Below are 22,255 nucleotides of genomic sequence, written 5' to 3' on the forward strand. Positions count from 1 at the left end.
GTGCGTCTCCTGCAAGAACACTACATCTGCCCTACTTCTCTTAAGCTCATTGAGTGTAAGTCGGCGCTTACGGGCAGATTTGAGCCCTTTTACATTCAGTGTCAAGAGCTGGACCATGGTGAATGAGCTAGCCAATGTTCCCGATCAAGGTGCCCTATGTAATATGCGGTTGAACAGGTCCTGGGAGAGGGAGGGGGTTGTACGGGCTATGTGTAGCTTAAACAGTAAGGCTCTGGTATGGGAGTGGGGGAGAGTACCAACGTATATAGGCCTAATGTGTCAGTAACACTAGGGGAAAAAAAAAAAAAAAAGGGGGGGGGGGACAAGGGGTTCGACAATGGGGAGACAAAACTCACACACCACAAGACAAACAGTTAAAACGAGTAAAAACAAATAAAAAAGTAATAAGAAAGTAATAAGAAAACAAGGATAAACTCCTAGTTCTATAACCAGGGAGAGGAGAAACCTCCTGACCCTGGTGTAGGTCTACTCAGCCGGTCTACCCCTAAGTCAGGGGAGTATAGTCGGCTGATCCGGAATCACCACCTCCTGCATAAACCCTTGGTCAGGGCCAGAGGGTGAGATCCAGCGAGGACCCACCAAATAGGGGATACCGTGGCAATGGAACCCTTTTGAAGGAAGAAAAATACGTCAATTATAGTACTACACAAAATTTTGAAATATAAGAAATATTACTATCTATCCAGAAATTAACCCCCGGTGCCGTTATGCCCATTACTACCTATATAACTAAGGAGGGGAAGGATACCCCTAATATATGCAAACATAGGCTAACATAAGCTAACATAAGCTAACATAAGACCCTCATCAAACAATCAGATGCAAGAACCACAAAGGATATGTATTCAGCAAGCATTCTCTTCTATTCATAAGAGTCCTGGGACAGAGCTCTGGTTCGTGGTCTTCTTCTCTTTTGTTGCGGTTGGTTCTTGTTTTGCGGTTGGCGCAGTTGAGGGGGGAGACTCCCCCAATCTTCCAGCCGTGGAGTCGGGATGTTCCAAATGTCACAGAATTCCTGCAATTCCTCCATTACTGAAAGCGTTGCCGTTATTCCATCTTTGGTGGCAGACAGGGCAAAAGGGAAATTCCAGCGGTAGGATATGTCGTTCTCACGCAGGATATCCAACAATGGTCGTAAGATCCGCCTCTTTTGAAGGGTGATCCCAGAAAGATCCTGGTAGAGCTGTATAGCATCACCATTGAAGACAAAGTTCTTCTTCTTCCTCGCCGCCAGCATGAGACGTTCCTTTAATTCAAAGTCATGCACGCAACAAATGATGTCTCGTGGGTTCGCTCCCATTACTTTAGGCCTCAATGCCCTATGAGCTCTGTCGAGCTTCACCTGTGTGTCCGGCTCCCCTAATAGTGTTGAGAAGAGAGCTTGTAGCGTGATCCGAACGTCCTCTTTACCCTCCACCTCCGATAGACCCCGCACCCGAATATTGTTGCGTCTTCCTCTGTTGTCGAGATCCTCCAGGTGCCTGGCCATGTCCTGCAGTGTGACAGAGTGAGAAAGCACGGCATGTTGCGTCTGCGTAATCTGACGCCTTGAGTCCGCTTGTTCAGCTTCTAAGTTATCAATCTTCTGCGCCATACCCTGAATATCACGCCGTATCTCCGAAATTTCAGATTTGAACGCCTCTTTGACTTCGGCAATTAAAGATTTAAAGTCCTCTTTAGTAGGCAAATTCTGGAGGTGAGCATGCCAGAACGGTTCTGATGTCAATGGTCTCTTATCTGGCATAGTGTCCCCACTATAGTGCTCAGGTGATGACGCCCACTCTGGGGAAGGTGCAGCATAGCGGGTGAGAGTGGGGGTAGCACCCAGCTCGTCCTCCATCCCTTGCGATCTGGGGACATATGGGAGTCCGGGGACGAATTCCCCTGGCTGCGGTAGTTGGGGGGATCTCAGCAGGGGGTCCCCAGGGAGTCGTCCGACTGTGCTGGAGGTGAGGCATTACCTTTAGATTGAGGGGGATCCCCCCCCCCCATTGTGTCGCTGGCGTGCGCCCAAATCGGGATGCTGCGGGAGCTCCACAGCCTCAGGGGAGCCACGCTGCCCGGCTGGCTGGGCGCCAAGATGGCGGCTCGGCGCGGTCCGGGAGGCTTCCTCGGGAGCGCTGCGGCCCTTATGCGCAGGCGGTGCGGTGGAGGACACCGCCGCTCCGCGCTTACTTGTCGTTGGCTTCGGGGGCATGCTGGTAGCTTCCTCCAGGTGCTGTCCCGTGGCGTGCGCGCTGCCGGACCTCCGCTTGACACGTGGCCCCGCACCGATGGCGTCTGCGGAGCGGAGAAGGAACCGGGTGAGTGGCGTTTCACCCACCCTTTTCTCTTTTTGGGGTCCTGAAGGCTTCTCTCCCCTTCTGGGGGTCTTTTTGGGCTTAGTGGCCAGGGTAAAACCCCTCCTTTGAGGCTAAATTGGCACCGGGGCTGTAGAGCTCTTTTAGTGTGCGGCCATCTCGTTCAGGCTCCAGCCACGCCCCAATCACATTCATTCTAATGCTACTGTATTATGATACAGATTTTCTGCAACAAAATCAGCCCACTCCTTGTGAATCTCCCTAAAATTTTTGACTGCCCTTTTTTGTAACAATCCTATCCTGGTTTCTTGTTAAACCTTCTTCTCCCACATGTTTTCTTTCCACTCAGCTCTCCATTGACATGCTTTGATCCAGCACTCTGTGAATCACTTCTTTAGCAACAACCTTTTGTGGCTTTGTGGACATCTGTCAAGTCAGCAGTCTTCCCCCTGATTATGTTGCCTACTGAACTAGACTAAAGGACTAGAGATGAGCGAGCACTAAAATGCTCGGGTACTCGTTATTCGAGACAAACTTTTCCCGATGCTCAAGTGCTCGTCTCGAATAACGAGCCCCATTGAAGTCAATGGGAGACTCGAGCATTTTTCAAGGGGACCAAGGCTCTGCACAGGGAAGCTTGGCCAAACACCTGGGAACCTCAGAAAAGGATGGAAACACCACGGAAATGGACAGGAAACAGCAGGGGCAGCATGCATGGATGCCTCTGAGGCTGCTTAATCGCACCATTATGCAAAAATTATGGGCAACAGCATGGCCATGACAGAGTGACCGAATGAGGCTAGATAGCATCTAAAACAGTGATGGCTAACCTATGACACGCATGTCACTGCTGACACGCGTAGCCATTTTCACTGACACGCGGCTGCCTGAGAGTTAAGTTTCATCCTACATGATCAGGTGCAGTAGCCGGGAGGCTGAGAGATTGTACTGAGCTTCCAGCACTCCCCCCTCCTCCTCCTCCCCCGGGCCGGCCCCTCCCCATGTGTGAGCTGTGCCTAGTGTCTCCAGTCAGCACAGGTTTCAGCATGGGGCACAGCAGGAGAGGTGACCCGGCCATACACCCAGGAGGCTCCTTTGCAGCTCCTGATAGTTGTGGTGGGGGGAAGATGGCAGCACAGTCAGAGGTCACATCGCTGCTGCCTTCTGTGATGTCCTAGCAGCTGCCACTTCTACACTGACCAGCTCCAGAGCAGGGACCAGGGAGGACAACCACTCCCATCATACAGTGAGTAAGGTCAGTGCACTGTATGATAGAAGTCAGTCATCAGGTCTTGTGTGTCAGTTTTGTAATGTACAAGCCCTGAAATAATCACAACGCCTTGCAAATCGCCAGACATTGCGATTATTTTGCTCCTCACATCTTCTCCACGCCAAGAAGGCACGAAGGAGATGCGGACAGTGGCGCCAGTACCTCGCTATAACCTGTGAACTTTCATGACAGAAAGTTCACAGATTACTAAGCATTTCCACACCTGTCTGATTGTAACCGATCTATTACAATGTGCGAATTGCATATAATAATAGATGTTGTGGAAAATCCCCATATACTGCCATACTGTTGTATGGCAGTACATGGTTGTATCAATCAGACAACCTACGGTTAAAGTACCCTAGAAGTTAAATAATTATACATATTTGTTATTTAAACTATAAATATCATAAAATTATGTTTTTTTTTGTCAAGGTGAAACACCACACAAGTTATGCTTGTTTTTTTGGCAAATTTTGACACACCAAGCACAAAAGGTTGCCCATCACTGATCTAAAACATGCAATAATTGACCCTGACACTATAAGGGACGGCATGCAGAGGCAGCGGCAGCAGTGGCAGGCTAGAGAGTCTCATGGCGACATACCCTAAATAGACTCAGGTTTCACCAAAGGAGGTGAAATGATTTACTATGTGAACAAAAGGTTGACGGTATATTTAGTCGATAACACAGCATGGTGGTGACATAGTGACCAAGTTCCATAACGTATCTGGTGAAACACCCGAAAAATGAGCCTGACACAGCTCTTTTGATAAGGGGACGACATGTGGAGGCAGCCATGGAGACGACTTCCATGATTAAGAGCGACAGTATGGGGCATTCATATTGCGCTGCTATGATTGCAACTTCAGGTCTCCAGCATGGCGGCGACAGATGGACCGAGTTCCACTATGTATCTGGTGAAACACCTGAAAATTCTGCCTGACACAGCTCGTTTGATAAGGGGATGATGTGCTGCATATCCTCTCGTGCTCCAGCGTCTGGGGCATAGAGAGTTGAAATGAGACATTGGTGGTCGCTGTGGAGGATCGTGGAGGCAAAATGGACAGGAAACAGCAGGGGCAGCATGCATGGATGCCTCTGAGGCTGCCTAATCTTGGGATGGAGCTGGCGGTCCACTGCCAGGCGAGATTTCGCCTGTCCAAGCCCCTGTCTCTCGGCTCCTCCCCACCCAAAATGGGCCTAGGGGCCAGAAGCGTTTACTTTGAAAAAATTATAATTTTCAAAGCAGGCCGGGTCGTTTGAATATTTCACCTAGGAATAATGGAATAGCATAGTGGTTCTATTTTTAATTGTTTTTACGGAAATGGTTCCATGATTAAGAGCGACAGTATGGGGCATCCATATTGCGCTGCTATGATTGCAACTTCAGGTCTCCAGCATGGCGGCGACAGATGGGCCGAGTTCCACTATGTATCTGGTGAAACACCTGAAAAGTCTGCCTGACACAGCTCGTTTGATAAGGGGACGATGTATGGAGGCAGTGAACTAGTAGTAGATTAAAGGCGCTCCGCTGCCAGGCGAGCTTTCGCCAATCCAAGCCCCTGTCTCTAGGCTACTCCCCAAACAACACTTCTAAGAACCTTTTGTATAAGATCAAGTGTAGTAGCGTTCTTATAAGTTTGGGATATGGCGGGTGAGGGGAATGTAAACAGATGCGCAAGAAGCGCTGAAATAATATCGGTAAATGATAAAAGTTTGCCAGTATATTTTGTGGATTACACAGCAGGGTGGCGACAAAGTTAACAAGTTTGATGTGGAAGCCATGAAAACAACCCAAAATTCTGCCTGACACAGCTCGTTTGATAAGGGGACCATGTATGGAGGCAGTGAACTAGTAGTAGATTAAAGGTGCTGCAGTTAAAACTATGTTAGTTGGTTCTTGAGATGGAGCTGGCGCTCCGCTGCCAGGCGAGCTTTCTCCAATCCAAGCCCCTGTCTCTAGGCTACTCCCCAAACAGCACTTCTAAGAACCTTTTTTATAAGATCAAGTGTAGTAGCGTTCTTATAAGTTTGGGATATGGCGGGTGAGGGGAATGTAAACAGATGCGCAAGAAGCGCTGAAATAATATCGGTAAATGATAAAAGTTTGCCAGTATATTTTGTGGATTACACAGCAGGGTGGCGACAAAGTTAACAAGTTTGATGTGGAATCCATGAAAACAACCCAAAATTCTGCCTGACAAGGTTTGTTTGATAAGGAGACCATGTATGGAGGCAGCTATATGGACGACTTTTGGAGGCAGCTATGGCGATGACGTGTGGAGGTAGCAATGGAGACAACGTGTGGAGCCAGCTAAAAAGACGACATGTGGAGGCTGCTATGGAGACAATTTAATTTGGATAGTGCCTGTATGTGGCAGTCCAAAAAAGTTTTCAAACCAGAGGAGCAGGTAGGTGGTCCTCCAGAAAAATTAAATAGATTGAGTGCCTGTATGTGGCACTCCCAAAAATTGCTTAAAACAGAGGACCGGGTAGGTGGCCCTCCAGAAAAATTAAATACATAGGGGGATATTTATCATACGCTGGCGCTCGTGCACCAGCGTATGATAGCCCCACCGCTGCACATTCGCAGCCCGATACATGAAGAGGCTTCTGCCTCTTCATGTATCGGGCTGCCAGTTGCGCAGCGTTTATCCTACGCCAGGCCCTGTCTGGCGTAGAAAAAAACGCAACCGGCGACTTTTCACGTATGAAAAGTCGCCGGCAGCAGCGAGTGCGCAGGCGCGGGGACAGTAACGCCCCGCGCCGGCCCACTCCCGTCCGGCCGCGCCCCCCGCTCGGCCGGCCGCGCCCCCCCTTCACGCCCCTTCACGCCCCACTGGCGTGAAGGTGGCGGATTGGGGAAAATAATCGCAAAAGCTAGCAATAAGCTAGCATTTGCGATTATTTCAGGGCCTCTGCGCCAGTGGCGGTGCGCAGAGGTCCTGATAAATATGCCCCATAGAGTACTATAGCTAGAGCCAGTTGGCCCTGGTAAAAAATAGCCAGTTTCCTATGCTTTAGTGTACAAAGAGGACAATGAGGAGGAGGAGTGCATACATTATTCAGGTTGAGCTTCTTTCACCTGGTGGAGAATGAAAATCCGGAGAAATCCAGGCTTTATTCATCTTGATAAGCGTCAGCCTGTCAGTGCTGTCAGTTGACAGGCGTGTACGCTTATCGGTGATGATGCCACCAGCTGCACTGAAAACCCGCTCGGACAACACGCTAGCGGCAGGGCAGGCAAGAACCTCCAAGGCGTACAGTGCCAGTTCGTGCCACATGTCCAGCTTTGAAACCCAGTAGTTGTAGGGAGCTGTGTGATCATTTAGGACGATGGTATGGTCAGCTACGTACTCCCTCACCATCTTTCTGTAAAGATCAGCCCTACTCTGCCGAGACTGGGGACAGGTGACAGTGTCTTGCTGGGGTGACATAAAACTGGTAAAGGCCTTGTAAAGCGTACCCCTGCCAGTGCAGGAAAAGCTGCCTGCTCGCCTACTCTCCCTCGCTACTTGTCCCGCAGAAGTACGCCCTCTGCCTCTAGCGCTGTCAGAAGGGAAATACTGTTTCAGCTTGTGCACCAGGGCCTGCTGGTATTCATGCATTCTCACACTCCTTTCCTCTCCAGCGATGAGAGTGGAAAGATTTTGCTTGTACCGTGGGTCCAGGAGAGTGAATACCCAGTAATCGGTGCTGGAATAAATTCTTTGAACGCGAGGGTCACGGGATAGGCAGCCTAGCATGAAATCTGCCATATGCGCCAGAGTCCCAACGCGCAAGAATTCACTCCCCTCACTGGCCTGACTGCCCATTTCCTCCTCCTCCAACTCCTCCAACTCCTCTTCTTCTGCCCATACACGCTGAACAGTGAAGGACTGAACAATGGTCCCCTCTTCTGTCTCGCCAACATTCTCCTCCTCTTCCTCCTCATCCTCCTCCACCTCCTCCGATATGCACTGAGAAACAGACCTAAGGGTGCTTTGGCTATCAACAAGGGAATCTTCTTCCCCCGTCTCTTGTGACGAGCGCAAAGCTTCCGACTTCATGCTGACCAGAGAGTTTTTCAACAGGCCAAGCAGCGGGATGGTGAGGCTGATGATGGCGGCATCGCCACTGACCATCTGTGTTGACTCCTCAAAGTTACTCAGCACCTGACAGATATCAGACATCCACGTCCACTCCTCATTGTAGACTTGAGGAAGCTGACTGACCTGACTACCAGTTCTGGTGGAAGTTGACATCTGGCAGTCTACAATCGCTCTGCGCTGCTGGTAAACTCTGGATAACATGGTTAATGTTGAATTCCACCTCGTGGGCACGTCGCACAACAGTCGGTGAGCGGGCAGTTGGAGGCGGCGCTGCGCTGCCCTGAGAGTGGCAGCATCTGTGCTGGACTTCCTGAAATGCGCACAGATGCGGCGCACCTTCGTGAGCAAATCAGACAGATTGGGGTATGTCTTGAGGAAACGCTGAACTATGAGATTTAACACATGGGCCAGGCATGTGAGTTGCAGAGCCGCCACCAGGTTACGGCCGTTGTCACACACAACCATGCCTGGCTACAGGTTCAGCGGTGCCAGCCACAGATCAGTCTGCGCCGTGATGCCCTGTAATAGCTCTTGGGCGGTGTGCCTTTTATCGCCTAGGCTCAGCAGTTTGAGCACCGCCTGCTGTCGCTTAGCGACGGCACTGCTGCTGTGCCAAGAGCTACCGACTGATGGCGCCATGCCCACGGATGGTAATTCGGAGGAGGAGGTGGAGGAGGGGTGGGAAGAGGAGGAGGCATAGTAGGCCTTTGAGACCTGGACCGAGGTAGGCCCCGCAATCCTCCGAGTCGGCAGTATATGAGCAGCCCCAGGGTCAGACTCGGTCCCAGCCTCCACCAAGTTAACCCAATGTGCCGTCAGCGATATATAGTGGCCCTGCCCGGCAGCACTCGTCCACGTGTCCGTGGTCAGGTGGACCTTGTCAGAAACGGCGTTGGTCAGGGCACGGATGATGTTCTCTGACACGTGCTTGTGCAGGGCTGGGACGGCACATCGGGAAAAGTAGTGGCGGCTGGGGACCGAATACCGAGGGGCGGCCGCCGCCATGAGGTTTCGAAAGGCCTCGTTCTCTACCAGCCTATAGGGCAGCATCTCCAGGCTAAGCAACTTGGAGATGTGGACATTGAGGGCTTGGGCGTGTGGGTGGGTTGCGCTATACTTCCTTTTGCGCTCCAGCGTCTGGGGTATGGAGAGCTGAACGCTGGTGGATACTGTGGAGGATCGTGGAGGCGAAGATGGGGTTTTCGCACGGGAGGTGTTTGGGCCGTGGTCCTTGGCAGGGGCTGACTAGCAGATGACACAGGAGAAGGAGCAGTGGTGTGCCCGGCCGGAGGTGAACGGGCTTGGTGCCATTGAGTGGGGTGTTTAGCATTCATATGCCTGCGCATACTGGTGGTAGTTAAGCTAGTAGTGGTGGAACCCCTGCTGATCCTGGTTTGGCAAAGGTTGCACACCACAGTCTGTCGGTCATCCGGTGTTTCTTTAAAGAACCTCCAGACTTCTGAAAATCTAGCCCTCGCCACGGGAGCTTGACTACGGGCAACATTTGGCGCTGATGCACCAGCTCTGGCCCTGCCTCTCCGTCTGGCCCCACCACTGCCTCTTCCAACCTGTTCTGCTATAGGACTCGCCTCCATCTCAGAAGCACTGTGTTCACCCGGCCTATCAACCCAGCTTGGGTCTGTCACCTCATCATCCTCCGATCCCTCAGTCTGCTCCCCCCTCGGACTTCCTGCCCTGACAACAACTTCACCACTGTCTGACAACCATGTCTCCTCATCGTCCGACACCTCTTTACACACTTCTTCCACTACGTCAATAATGTCATCATCACCCACAGACTGCAAACGGTGGAAAACCTGGGCATCGCAAAATTGCTCAGCAGCAACCGGACAAGTGGTTTGTGACTGTGGGAAGGGTCCAGAAAACAGTTCCTCAGAGTATGCCGGTTCAAATGCCAAATTTTGCTGGGAGGGGGCAGACTGGGGGGAAGGAGGCTGAGGTGGAGGAGCTGGAGGAGTGCGGATTTCGGTGACATGGGTGGACTGCGTGGAAGACTGACTGGTGGACAAATGGCTAGAAGCATTGTCCGCAATCCACGACATCACCTCTTCGCACTCTTCTGGCCTCAACAGTGCTCTACCACGAGTCCCAGTAACTTGAGACATGATGAACCTAGGGAGTGTACCTCTGCGGCGTTCCCCTGCTCCCTCATCAGCAGGTGGTGTCTCACCCCGCCCAGGACCACGGCCTCTGACACCTGCAGTAGTTGGACGCCCACGTCCACGCCCTCGTCCTCTACCCCTAGCCCTCGGGTTAAACATTTTCAAAATTAAAGTGTAAACTTCAAATTTTTTGTTTTTTGTGTTTTTTTTTTAAACAAAACGATGCTATCCTATTGCTATGGCTAGTTTCTAACCTACACTGACAGCACACAACTGGATTTTGTGCTGTGCCAGATGACTTTGAGTAATAAGATAAATAAACGTAAAAAATAAATAAATCAGCAGACTGTGCCTAATTCAAATCAAACCCCTAATAAATTGTCCCACTTCAGTGTTTGAGGTGGATATGTGTGTCACTAAGAGCTAAACACAACGGTCGCAAGTCTCCCAGCAAATTCCTCACAACATGGTACTAGCTGCACTAGTAATGCCAGCAAGCCCAGCCACAAGCAAACAAAAAAAAAGGAAAATATAACGCTATTGTAGGCCTAAGTAAGCCGTTGGGGTTCTCCTATGGCTATTTTCTAGCCTACACTCAAAGCACACTGCTTTGCCAGATAACTTTAAGTTCTAAAAAGAAATAAACGTAAAAAATAAATAAATCAGCAGACTCGGCGTAATTCAAATCAAACCCCTAATAAATTGTCCCACTTCTGTGTTTGAGGTGGATATGTGTGTCACTAAGAGCTAAACACAACGGTCGCAAGTCCCCCTGCAAATTCCTCACAATATGGTACTAGCTGCACTACTAATGCCAGCAAGCCCAGCCACAAGCAAACCAAAAAAAAAGGAAAATATAACGCTATTGTATTGTATTGAGGTGGATATGTGTGTCACTAAGAGCTAAACACAAGTCTCCCTGCAAATTACTCACAATATGGTACTAGCTGCACTACTAATAGCAGCAAGCCCAGCCACAAGCAAACCAAAAAAAAGGAAAATAAAACGTTATTGTAGCCCTAAGAAGGACTGTTGGGTTCTTGTAGAATCACTCCTGCCTAACACTATTCTAATAGAACACCCTAACGCTTTCCCTGACCAGCAGCAGCTCTCTCCCTAGCGGCATCCAGACACAGAATGATCCGAGCAGCGCAGGCAGGGGCTAGTCTATTCCAGGGTCACCTGATCTGGCCAGCCAACCACTGCTATCGACGTGTAAGGGTACCACGTCATGCTGGGTGGAGTGCAGAGTCTCCTGGCTTGTGATTGGCTCTGTTTCTGGCCGCCAAAAAGCAAAACGGCGGGAGATGCCATTTTCTCGAGCTGGCGAAATACTCGTCCGAGCAACGAGCAGTTTCGAGTACGCTAATGCTCGAACGAGCATCAAGCTCGGACGAGTATGTTCGCTCATCTATAATCAAGACAAGTACATTAGTCTCTAGTTTGAGAAACCAATGCCTCGCAGGTCCTCAACTGAGAGCTTAATTAAATAATACCCGCCAAACACCAGCGTCAAACTCTACGGTGAAGAGGCAGCTCCGGGATGCCGGCCTTCAGGGCAGGGTGGTAAAGAAAAAGCCATATCTGAGACTGGCAAATAAAAGGAAAATATTAATATGGGCAAAAGAGCATAGGCATTGGACAGAGAAAGGTTGGAAAAAAAAATGTTATGGACAGACAAATCTAAGTTTGAGGTGTTTGGATCCCACAGAAGAGGATTTGTGAGACAACTGAAAAGATGCTGGAAGATTCCTAGATTCCTGGTGTTATCTGTCAAGCATGGTGGAGGTACAGTGATGGCCTGGGGTTACTTTGGTGCAAGTGGAAGATTTGTACAAGATCAAAGGGATTTTGAATAAGAAAGGCTATCACTCCATTTTGCAACGCCATGCTATAGCCTGTATACAGCACTTGATTGGAGCCAGTTTAATTCTACAACAGGACAACAAAGCAGGCAGCTGGTATTCTATCTGTAATAGAGTGGCCAGCCCAGTCACCAGATGTGAACCCCATTGAGCTGTTGTGGGCAGCTTGACCATATGGTACGCAAAAAGTGCCCATCAAGCCAATCCAACTTGTGGGAGGGGCTTTTGGAAGCATGGGGTGACATTACTCCAGATTACCTCAGTAAATAAACAGCTAGAATGCCAAAGGTCTGTAATGCTGGATTTCAGCAAAGGGAGCATTCTTTGATTAAAGCAAAGTTTGAAGGGGAAAATTATTATTTCAAATTAAAAAAATATATATTTCAAACCTTGTTAAAGTCTGGACTATATTTTCTTTTCATTTTCCAACTCATTTGAAAAATAGAAGCATGAGTGTTCATGAAAAACAAAAAATTGTCTGGGTGACCCAAACTTTGGGCGGTAGTGTACTTTCTAATCTGTTCTTGTTAAATCATATCAAAATGTCTGAAGAGCGTTAACTACTCCTATTATCCTTTTAACACATAATTTATACCAAATGTGAAGAACAGTGGTAGTGGATGATGATTTGGGCTTGTTTTTCAAGCATAGGATCTGGGCACTTTGAAGTCAATGAAATGACTATAAATTCTTCTGTATGCCAAAAGTATTGTGAGCTCATTTAGCACCATAGAAAGCTAAGCCAAAACTCATGTAACAGGACAATGCCAGCACAACAGCGAATCTATAACAGATTACCAAAGGCAAAACAAATCAAGGTGTTTAAATGGCCCCGTAGAAGTTCACAAATGATTATTTGAATATGATTATTTAAAATTATAGCAAGTAAAGAGAGATCTACAAAATGTTGATTCAATGTTTTGTTAAGTAACTAAGGACATGATGGACATGATGTGTGTTGTTCATCTAATGTATTTAACTAATTTTAACGGTATGTTTACATAGTATTAGTGCCACGTGTCAGGATTTTTATGGAGATTTTGGCTTTTATTTGACATTTATTTCTAGTGGAATCCACCTAGATTCCTGTTTGAATATTGATTATGTAATGCCAAAATTCATCATGTGAACATACCCAAAGACCCTCTAAGTACCATTTTATTGAATAATTTTTTTCTGATGCATTAAACCAATTACAATGTTTTTTCTTTTCTGAAAAAGTATTTTCTGTACAAAAATATAATTACAGGCGGTCCCCTACTTACGGACACCCGACTTACAGACAACCCATAGTTACAGACGGACCCCTCTGCCCACTGTGACCTCTGGTGAAGCTCTCTGGATGCTTTGCTATAGTCCCAGACTGTAATGATCAGCTGTAAGGTGTCTGTAATGAAGCTTTGTTGATAATTCTTGGTCCAATTACAGAAAAAATTTTGAAAATCCAATTGTCACTGGGGCAAAAGAAAAAATTTTGTCTAGAACTTCAATTATAAAATATACAGTTTCGACTTACATACAAATTCAACTTAAGAACAAACCTCCGGACCCTATCTTGTATGTAACCTGGGGACTGCCTGTACTTCAATACTACTCCCTATGTGCAAGTATATAATGACTAAAATACTGTCCCCAGAGATCAGGTCATAACTATCAATAAAAAATCAAGCTTTCGGCACATAGCAAATTCTGTTGCTAACTAGAGGGAACATATGGCGTTAGAGAACAGGATAAACTATAAACATTAAAACTTATGGTATTTCACAGATGTCGGTGGCATTTTTAGAACATAGAGGAACAGTAAAATCAAGTGCATTTTCTCACTATAATTAGAGAAAAAAATAAAATCAGTCATATTTTGATTTGGTGCCACATTCCTGAACATGAAACTGATCGAGTTATTTGAAGAAAAATCCAAATCTTAGCAAAATATAGATTCAGAAGTGCACACACATACAATACTAGAAAAACATGTCCTTAGAAGGATTTAAATTAAAGTAAATTCAACCTCAGGATGGATAACATACAAAAGATTCCTCCACACCATAATTAGAAACAACTATACATGTAAAACAACTAGCCAATGGGACAGATTTATCAAAATATTAAAAGTGTCTGAAAGTCATCTAACCCTAACATTACCAGGGAGGCCCATAAATGCAAAGTGAGTGGGGTTCTCATTAGTCATGGAGCTAGACTCAAGAGGGAATGGGCTGTGTGAATAGTCACAGGGCAGAATACTGAATGGGGCCCCCTTTCCCCCTTAACAATATTAATATTTGTAGATTCACACATGTGAGTTACACATTTATACACTCCTTTATACACAAACCATCTATATACTTATATACATATGCATACAGCATATACACACATACAGCATAAACATACATGCAGTTTATACACACCATATATACATACATACAAATATATACAGTACCATATAAACCCATGCAGCATATACAGAGACATACAGCATATACACATCACATATACAAGCATACTGCAAATACACACATACATACAGTATGTGTATAGCATATACATAGACAGCATATACACACATCTTATAGATTTATATCTGGGGCTCAAACCCCTAATCATTGTAAGGTGACTTTCAAATTAAATGAGTCTGTGTCCAGCGCTGGAATTTGACTAACTTGAAGAAAAGACAAGACCTGTCCTTGCAGGAAGTTAGCAACAAGACTGATAAGTTTATTGAGGGGCCGACATTTATAGAAAACCATAAGGCACTTTACATAAGGCGTGTAATTAGGAAAGCAACAACTATAATTGGGTGTTCTCATCCAGGAAATGTAACACTATTGGATGTAAGCACACAAAGGAGTCTAATACTATTGGCTACATGCAAATACTGAAACTTCACATAAACCAAATGTCCAGATGTCCACCTGGATACCTTCCACTAGGTGGTGCTAGTGAGCACTAAGTCTTTGTTTGCAGAGGGAAACACCCAAACTTAGTTATCACTACACAAAGTTATGTGAAATAATGCTGAATCTTTAAAATGTCCGACAATATGTAAGATGGCGTCTGAGTCCAGTGTAATATCTTTAACATTTCCCCCCTTTTGAGCTTTGCATGGCCTGTAACTGTTGTCCAGAGTGACCTCCTCAAACTCCAGGTACCCACAGGTAGGCTAAACCCTTACCTGCTGGACTTGTTAACTCTTCACCAGATCCCCTGGAGGCCAGTCACTCGGGGGTTACAGGCCTGCATACTCAAATTACATAATTGTGTTTCCATAGTTTATGGGTTTATTAACAGGCTGGTTCTTCAACAAGACGGTATCCTCCACACCGGGACTTCTCCTGTCATGGTTCTTACCACCTGGACGGCCATCTGGGACATGGTGGACTTGATGAGGGGGACCACACAACACGCAATAAGTGACGAGAGCAAAATCACAATCCCCAATATCACCCCCACTTAAAGGAAACCCTTCCAATCCCCCAACCACAAAGTGAAGGACAAAGTGTCCACCCCAGAGTTTCTCTTGAGTTCCCTAGACAGTCCTTCAATCTCTTCAAGTGCATGGGTAATGGATCCATAGGGGGCGATGTCATCCTGGATGTACATGCGACTAGCCACTCCCACCATCTTACAGACTCCTCCCTTCTCAGCAAGGATCATGTCCAAAGCCGTGCGGTTCTGGGAAGCATCTCGGATATAATTCATAAATCTCTGTTGATTACAATAACACCAGTTAACCCAACCAACATTTTTGCTCATAGCTCTCTGGGGAATAATGGACTCTAGACCTGCCCATAACTGATTGTGGGCCTTGTACTCATCTGGGACCCCCCTTGGTGCTCCCACTGTATCTATTTAAACGTTGTCATCTAGGTGCTTCTCTCAGACCTCCAGAATCCTTTGGGATTCTCTACCTTTACTTTATGTGTCCGATCAAACTTATCCCTGGGGATCACGAGGAAGGAATGTACAAATCTTATCACCGTACACTCACCTTCCCAGCCTCTAGGCCTGACCTGACTCTCCTATCCCCACAAATCCAGTACACATCAGACACTGCTAATACAGGGTTATTTGTGCTGTCAATGTTATAGAAGGTCATTGTCTTGTTGCACCAACCGTAGGTCTCCTACCCTGGGGGCATCCTGGTCACCCCTATAGATACAGTGATAGTCATGGTTGGGGTGTCCCTGAGCATACAGTCACTCAGAAGAAACCAGCTAGCAAGAAGAATAAGTTTGCAATACTAAGTGTGGGAAGCGTGCTGACTTCCCTCTAGCTGCACAGACGTGGCACTGGTCAGCAGGACTTGGAAAGGACCATCGTAGCGAGGCTCCAGACTCTCTCTCTGGTGCCACCACGTAGTCTCCAGGCTTCAGGTTATACGTCCTGAGGTCTCTGTCTGGATCTGAAAAAGTAATCAGAAACACTTTTGCGGACCTTTTCCAAGGCCTGGCTCAACTGGCATGTTCCACCTGGTTTCCTGCCATCAGCTGCAGGGCCTATGGGAAGTAGGGGCCTAGTCTGGGTGCATAGCCAAAAAAAAAAAAAAAATACTTCAAAGGGGGACAATCCCATCTTTCTCTTGGGGGTGGTCCCAACTGAATAGTGGGCAGCAGGAAAGCATTCGCTCCATGGTTTCCCTGCTTCCATGGCCTCATGGATCTCTAACTTAAGAGTGCCATTTATTCTCTCAAACCCACAACTAATTCGGGAAGGGGTGTGCAGGGCCTGTTCTACACCCAGGAGGGACAAAGCTTTAGGTCTTTACCTGTCCAGTGAAGTGGGTTCTGCGACAGGACTCTATGGTCTCTGGAAATCCAAACCTGCAGAAAAATCTCACTCACCACCTTCTTGGCTGCGGCTCTGGCAGTAGCCTTGGTCATGGGAGAAGCTTCTGGCCACCCTGGAAAGAGATCAATGCACACAGGCACGTACTCCTAAGTGCCACTTTTGGTAGCTGGATAAAATCCATCTGCAGTCTTTGGAAGGGATACAGTGGCTTGGGTGTCACCTTCCGTGGGGTCTTTACCACCTTACCCGGGTTGTGGCGGGCACAGACTATACAGGCTTTCACTAGTCTAGTGACAGGGGTAGTAATGCCCGGGGCAAACCACTTATGGTTTATGAGCACTAGCATGGCCATTTTGGATGTGTATGTCCGTAGGCTACTTGACTTACTGTCGGGTGCAGGGCTCTGGGCAGGCACACCCTCTCTCCCAGCATCCAGGTCCCATAGGCATCTGGGCTCCAGCTTTTCTCCACACTCCCTTCACTTCTGATGACTCTCAGGCCACCAGGGACTGGAACACCTGTGGATCAAACTTTTAGCTCAGAACTCAGCGCTGAGACTTCAGGACAGTCTCCAGGCTCCATCTGTGCAGCTGCCTTCGCCATCCCGTCAGCCACATACTTGCCCTTGGCTTGTGGAGTTACCAAATTGTGTGTGCTTTTACTTTTACTATCCTCACCTCTTGTGGAAGTAAGAGAGCATCCATGAGCTCTTTACCCAGCTTGCCCTGCTTAAAGGGGTTCCCTGCAGAGGTGAGGAAATCTCTAGCCTTCCATATGGGTTCATAGTCGTGTTTAGACCCCAGAACTATACCTTGAGTATAGATGTTCGCCCTTTTACCTTCCACCTGCTGTAGCGCTTCCCTGAGTGTCGTCACTTCACCTCCTGCGCTGACCTGTGTGGAGGGAGTGGTTCTGCTTGTACTACCTCATGTGCGCCACTGACCACTGTATATCCAGTGTAGAACCGTCTGTCTTCTCCAGCAGACCTAGAGCCATCTATGAGAAAAAACTCAACATCTGGGTTAATCACCCTTCTCTCCCCCCTCTCTGAATCCTGGAAGACTGGCGATAGAATGAAGGATTCAGAGCTGTGCACCTTATCAGTGTGACGGGGGATCAGGAGTGCACACTGGAGTCTGAGCTGTCTGGCCTTTGCTCAGATGCTTGGGCTGTATTTGGGTGAGGACACTGTGCAAGGTATATGGCGTTTGCACTGTAACTGAGTGATCTAGGGTCTGGGATCAACTCACTGGCCTTGCTGAGCAGCTACTGACACATGAGGGGCTCCCCTCACGACTGAGTCTAACCGGACCTTATAATGGGCCACTAGGGAGGCCACCACGTTCCTGGACTCGACACCTGTGGCCTAGATACCCCGTGCAAAATAAAAAAGTTTTATCCAGTGGGATGTGCCTAGGGCCGGTGCAGACAGGATTTGCCACCTTAAGGCTATAGAATGCATCAATTGCCTCCTGACTAAGGGCAAATGGAGAAGAGGCAATTCAATTATCAAGGGGCAACATCAGGCTGGAGGCAGCAGACCTTATCCCAGGCTGCAGGAGCTGGCCAGTCCTAGAAACATGTGAAGAGGCTTAGGGCCTCAGGGTAGGGGCACATTCTGGACTGCCAGCTTTCTTTCTGGTATCTCCCTGTGGCTGAGAAGCAGTGGCCTAGGAAGACCACCTTCTCCTGGCAGTACTGGAGTTTGTCTCAGGAAACTTTGCAACCCTTCTGGAACAGAAAACACATAAGGTCAATAAATGCATCCTGGCAAACAACAACAGTAGGTCCTCCACATACTGAAAAGGAGAACATCCAGTAAGGGGCTAGTCTGCCAGTCTACTCCCTGTAGGGCCGCGTAGTATGGAGTACTGGCTGGGGGAGTTTTACCCCCCTTGTGGGAATCTGCATCAGATATACTGGAATACTACACTGGTAAAGGCAAATAGGTACTGGTAATCTTCATGTAGGGGCACAGAGAGGAGAACATTTGCCAACAGGGAAGAGTTCTACAATGAAATGCACTAACTCTATTTGGGGGGGGCTTTCAGAAGAGGGGGACTGTTCTTGCTGACATCCTTGTCCATTACCACCACCCTTGTCCCGCCCTGTTGGGGCCGTCTACGTTTCCTAGAGTGTGTCTCTTTGTATTCTTATCACAAGCAAATTCCTTTAAGTCTTTTAGATTGTCAGCTCTGTTTCCCCCACTCAACACAGATGCTTTCTGTGTGCTTCAAGGCCACTTCTCACAGACATAGATAAGACAAAACAAAGCCCAGCTGCACAGAGATCTCCCCCTGATTAACTCTTTCAACTCCAGAAAGCAGGTACCAGAGACATTGCAACACTTTTTCTAGTAATTTTTCTGCAATTGTCAAGTTCAAATAAGTTTAAAAATAAAATAAACAAACAGCGTTGCACACTCAAGACCCTTAGCAAATGTTTGAAATTGGTGAAAATATTCACCTGCCGGCATTTATTTCAAACGTCCGCCAGGATGCCTCAAGGGTGACTCGGCTGCTATCCTACAACCAGCCTACAGTGTAGAGTTATAGGCAATTAACTTTCAGGGACTTGAAAAGAATATACTGTCTTAAGATAGCCCCACTGAAAAATGGTAGGGCGTGTCATCTTCTCTAACCCCCAGATACGGGGGTGGAGTCTAAGAGGGTGCTGGTCTGCATTCCAAAAGATTTTTTTTTTTTTTTTTTTTTAATGAGCACTCTCTAGGATTCCTGTCCCTCTGTCCTGGTCCGTCCGTAGTCACTGGTCTAAGTCTCCAGTAATCAACCCCATCCACTTTCCTTTGTCATTAACTCTCTACTTACATCAAAACAACCTTCTGCCTGGGTGTGCCACTTTTTGTCTTTGAGCCAGCCACCATTTTCATCAAGTGCTGTCTCCTACCTCTGCACACTCAGGGGATCATCTAACATACCCAGAAACTTCATTACCTCATAACTTCCTTTAACCCACTCTTTACCTTTCCTGTGTTACACTATGTCAGTTGCCTTTTTAGGTCTGCAGTGTCCAGCTACAGTCTTACTTTGCTCACTACCCATTTTGTGGAATCTGTGGAATACCTGATTTTGTTCAAGGGCTATAGATATCCTCCGTACATACAGCTCCAGACTACCCCGCAAACATCAGTAAGTACAAATTAGAGACCTTCACACAATATTTCAGAAATCAAGGAGAACCCTCAACTGTAAAATTCCCGTCAGTGTCCTTCCTGCCTCTACTGTCCTTTCCGCATCACGAGGCCGCATCAATCCCGAAGGAACGATACGTAAATTTGGCCAGAATTTGTCTCTGCAAACTTCCAGATTCTATCCGCGCTTACATGAACGAAAATCTCCACCATCACAAACTTTCTGAACTACATCAACAATTCACAAGAGGGCACTGCAGACCTTTATCTACAACATACATTGTCACGTCCAGTCTCTGTCCATCACCTTACAAGATATCATTTGCCGAAATTATAGTGAACATACTATTATATATGGACATGTAAGGCAAAGTACATAATATCACACAAGGAGATGACCTTACCCAGTCCCTTTCAGCCAGTGAAACAGAACTACAGTCAAGGTAGACAAAAATTGACTTGACTTACCCCGACGAGGGCTCATTGTCAGTTCTGGTCACTGGCCGCCTGGACTCTTGCGGAGGTCACCTCGATGGTTAGATGCCCATAAAAGTATGGCCACCCAGGAAACGCCAATTCTTATAGATTTATATCTGGGGCTCAAACCCCTAATCATTGTAAGGTGACTTTCAAATTAACTAACTTGAAGAAAAGACAAGACCTGTCCTTGCAGGAAGTTAGCAACAAGACTGATAAGTTTATTGAGGGGCCGACATTTATAGAAAACCATAAGGCACTTTACATAAGGCGTGTAATTAGGAAAGCAACAACTATAATTGGGTGTTCTCACCCAGGAAATGTAACACTATTGGATGTAAGCACACAAAGGAGTCTAATACTATTGGCTACATGCAAATACTGAAACTTCACATAAACCAAATGTTCAGATGTCCACCTGGATACCTTCCACTAGGTGGTGCTAGTGAGCACTAAGTCTTTGTTTGCAGAGGGAAACACCCAAACTTAGTTATCACTACACAAAGTTATGTGAAATAATGCTGAATCTTTAAAATGTCCGACAATATGTAAGATGGCGTCTGAGTCCAGTGTAATATCTTTAACACACACAACCAGTATATACACACCACCAGAGACTTTTGATTCACGCTGTGTACTATGGAAGATGTGCATAGCTATACATATTATGTTGCACATTGTATAGAATAATATGTATTAAACAGTGTGTGAGCTTGGATGCTGGGGCCCCCTGACACTCCGGGCCCCATAGCAGCTGCTATGGCTGCTACCCCTGTAGTTATGCCCCTACTTCTTGGGTTCTACTCAGTAGATGTCTCTAATCCTGACACACTATAGTCTGACGTCCATGTTTAGGAGTATATCTTGGTCTCGAGACTTCCCTCCCTGCTTGACAACATCCTGGAATCCTTATAGATCCCCAAATCTTGTAAAGAGCTGTAGCATATGTAGGTTTTCTCTGATGTAAAACAAACAGTTGGCGACAGACCTTTATCCCTAGTGTGGCAACTGTATTCAGCCCAACTCATGCCACTGGAGACAAACACCCCAAAAATCATTCTGCTGGTTATCCCGGGTACGGCAATAATTAATTAATCTAGGGGTGTAGTTAGTATTCTAACCCCACAGGTGGACCCCAAAGAAAATGCATAATGGATGGTGCGTAGTAAAAAATATCCATGACCGTTTATACTCGAATATAACCCAAGTTTTTCAGCACAAAAATATGCTGGAAAACCCTAACTCGGCTTATAATCAAGTCTATTAAAAAAAATGTGTACTCACCTTCCGATACCCAACCCCGCCCCCCCCGGAGTAGCTCCTCTTCTTTTCATCGATGTCCGACATCACCTCCGTGTCGGCGCACTGTCCGTCACACGCACCATGACGTCAGCTGCTCGCTGACATCATAGTGCGTGCCGATGTCTCCCTACACATTAGAATGTCAGCAAGTGGCTGACGTCATGATGCATGCGACAGACAGCGCGCCGGCACGGAGCCAATGCTCGACATGGTTGAAAAGAAGAGGACTTGCCGGGAGGGGGGTTCAGAAGGTAAGTACACTTTTACTTTTTTTCTTATAGGCTATATAGGGGGGAGGCAGGGGTTATAGGCTATATACTGGGGGGACATGGGCTGCAGGCTGTATATTGGGGGGTGGGGGCTGCAGGCTGTATACTGGGGGGACATGCCAGATCCTGGGTTTGCAGCCAGATCCTGTTGCAGTGAGCTCTGCAGATTTTTGTGGCAGATAACCTTTAAAAGAAGCATCACAAAAGCGAGTGTGTGAGCTTGGCGGCGAGTGTGCATTGATCTGAAGTGTGTGCAGTGTCTTAAGTGTGACTTAGGTTTAAGGGAAGGAGTACTTTTTGGATCCAGCAACAAATAGATAAGTGCATGTACATTTTTATTTCCTGATATTCATTGTGTGATTTTTATTGCAACCAAGTAGATCTGAAGGTATTTTACTTGCATAATCTGTATATTGTGTGGGGGGTATAGGGAGGCATTCACCTTGCTTATCTAGACAGTATAGTCACAGGTGCTGCCTAATTAATAGTGGGGTGTGGCTATCTAATTAGCAGCCTTTATATACTTCTGTGGTCAGTTTGTTTGGTGGTTTGCAGCCAGATCCTGTTGCAGTGAGCTCTGCAGATTTTTGTGGC

Source organism: Engystomops pustulosus, chromosome 7, assembly GCF_040894005.1.
Source record: "Engystomops pustulosus chromosome 7, aEngPut4.maternal, whole genome shotgun sequence".
Classification (NCBI taxonomy): Eukaryota; Metazoa; Chordata; class Amphibia; order Anura; family Leptodactylidae; genus Engystomops; species Engystomops pustulosus.